Source organism: Schistosoma mansoni, chromosome W (genome assembly GCF_000237925.1).
Source record: "Schistosoma mansoni strain Puerto Rico chromosome W, complete genome".
Lineage (NCBI taxonomy): Eukaryota > Metazoa > Platyhelminthes > Trematoda > Strigeidida > Schistosomatidae > Schistosoma > Schistosoma mansoni.
This window is the reverse complement of record NC_031502.1, coordinates 14,502,261-14,505,261: the sequence shown is the minus strand read 5'-3', so window position 1 is coordinate 14,505,261 and position 3,001 is coordinate 14,502,261.

Sequence of the window (3,001 nt, the reverse complement as noted above, 5' to 3'; positions counted from 1 at the left end):
CAGCGAATAATTCTTTCTTAATCATACAACCAAAAGCTTTTTAAAAGAAATTGATCATACCACGTCAAGCAGAAAAGGAGATAAGGATAATTTACATAAGAACTGAACTAAACCCTTGTTTAGACCATTTTGTTATCTTTGTTCATAAGTAACACCATTTAGTGTGGAACTAATTTAAAAATAAAAGTAATAAGTTTATTTATGTGTAGAAAATAACAGCATGAATAAATTTAGCGTTTATTTCATCATGCCGTTAAATGATGAAACCACCATAATCTGACATAGTAAAATAAATTTTGTCGACAAAAACAAATGTATATGTATCCAATACTAAACTTGTTAACTCATCGTAAAACTAGTTTTGGACAGATATTGTTAGCTATTTCAGGAAACAAGATTGAAAGTTTATTATGAACACGTTAATGAAGTACCGTGTTAATAGAAAACTTACTATGTTGATCATCTAGAAACAACTAAAATGATTTCCCTTCAGGTTTTCTTTTTATGAAAACAGATCTCGTAGAATTGCACATTTATTGACGCATTGTTCGGTATTGAAATAGAAAAATTATATCACGATCTTTCGGTATTCAAAAAAGTTATCCTAAACTAAAACTTGTAAGACCTATTCTCTTGTTTGAAGTGCTTAATTAGACAAAGCATTACCTCTAAGTGTGAATAAAATCATTTGATTATTTAATGATCAACATGAGATTTTAACTAACCAGAATACTAAGCTGAACAAGAAAAAATTCTAAATTTTGCAGACACGTTAACTGATTGTTTCACAATAAGTGTATAGACAAAGTATTGAAATGATTATTTTTAGCTCAAGAGGACGATTTTCGAGGTATTTCGCTCTCTAAGTTGTATGATTTAGTCGCGAGGCTATCATTTTCTTTCGAGAAAACATCAACATATTTGATTTTGATGAACCAAACACATCTAACAAGAAAGTTTTGAAATACAAACTATTGACCCACCGATATTTACGGAAAAACTAAAAGATAGTGGCCATCTAAACTCATGAACGAAACACAACAGTAGTTATGAACAAAAGATGTGATAATTATATAGCTCTTGAACATCTCTCCACGCGAGTATATTAAGTCAAGTAAGCATCAAACAGTGAATAGCAATATGAAATCAGGGATAAACCTACTTTTAAGAGTGAAATCGTCCAACCGAATATGTGTAGTTTACACTACAATCTAGAACATGGCTCTAGAAAAATACATAAACCTGAAATCACACTAAGACCCAGAGTAGATTTTGCAAACACAACTACATATCCTTTATTCGAATACCTTGGTTATATTTTTAGGCATTGTTAGAAAAACATGGGCACAGTATTTAAAAATTCTCATGGTTTTAAACCTACAGTATCTAAAGTAGCTATTACCAAGCGCCTCCTACCAAACAGCCCATGACGTTCTGTTAATATACACACATATTTTCGATAAATACAGTACCTATGTCTTGTCAAGCAGATGTCCGTCAACTTTCATTTTAACCGAAATCTTCTGCGCCTAAATTCAACAATTTACACTCGGAAGGAAACTTTGATAGCAAACAAGCGAAGTATCGACGAGATACTTCATTTTCTCTATCGTCCCCAATCTATTCACCTGACATAAAACCTCTCACTCTCGTCAGTGCTATTGGACCGCATATTTGATTTAGATGTTTAAATAATAAATTTGTTAGCTTAAAGTTTTTTCCTAGAAACACTGCAGAACCTTCTCGCGACAAGAAATATCCTCTAGTAATAACGTTACATACTAACTGTTGATATTGAGTTTTCAACTAAGCCAAAAATGCTTCCTCAACGTTTAGCGAAACAAGTTGATTGTCACTACCTCAATGATTTTTATGTGGTGGCCTGTAATGTTAATGACTTTGGATGAAGTGTACACAATGATCATGGGTACATTTGAAACGAAAGGATAAATTTTGTGAAAAGCATGGTTTAATGACTAAAGCACTGGGCTTTAACAACTAGGCAACATGTTCGAACCCAATTCATCTACTTCAATTTTCGCTGTCATAAGTTATCACTAGGACCCATACAAACAACGTGGTTCAAGACCGAGTGTATAAACCTGTATGTGCGAAATAAGTTACAATAACGATACAGGGGACTGAGACAAAGCATATGAAATCCTAAATGCATCACACTATATTTTTCTTCCTTTCCACATATATCCCAAATACGCTAATAATGATATCATACAATGCTTCCTCATGAAAATAATTTATATAATTTACATACGTTAACGTGATCAGATCCGAAATTCGGTATATTCAGTATTACGGATAGTAGGCCGACTAATCTGAAATACTTGTTATTTATTTAACTCTTCAAGTACAAGACCTAAGAAAAATATTACAGAACCACCACTGGCTTTGATTCTAAACTATTATACATCACTTTCAACCACTCGACGACAATTTCTTGGACCCTAATAAGTCATGATGCGCTGACGGAAGCCAACCTAACTTGCTTGTTCTACGCCTCCAAACTGTCAATTTACCGTTTGTTTTTGTAGTCAACCTAAATGTCAGCAGAGATATATGGCAATTGCCAATATAGGAGTGAATAGTGTCTAATTCACTAATGTCAGTTATTTAGTATGATATCAACACACTTAAGCACTCATCTGCTCTCCCTAATTACGTACATCATGGTGACACTGAACACCAGTATTAAATGAACAGCTGTAACTAGATACAGGCAACAAATGTTCTTAGCTCAGAATCCATCCTTTAAATGTTCTCAACCACAACTGTTTGGAGCCGGGCTGAGGTTGTGAAAACACCATAGTTGATTCACATTTGCGTATAAGGTTTTAACTTTCTAAACAGATTGATGTAGTACCCACATGCCTAGACAGACGAATCTGACCACTCTCAAAAGATACACCACTAAATGTAAACGCATGAACACGCTCCTACCAGTTTCGTAAGACATTTTACACTTTAATAAAGGCTAAGAGGTAAT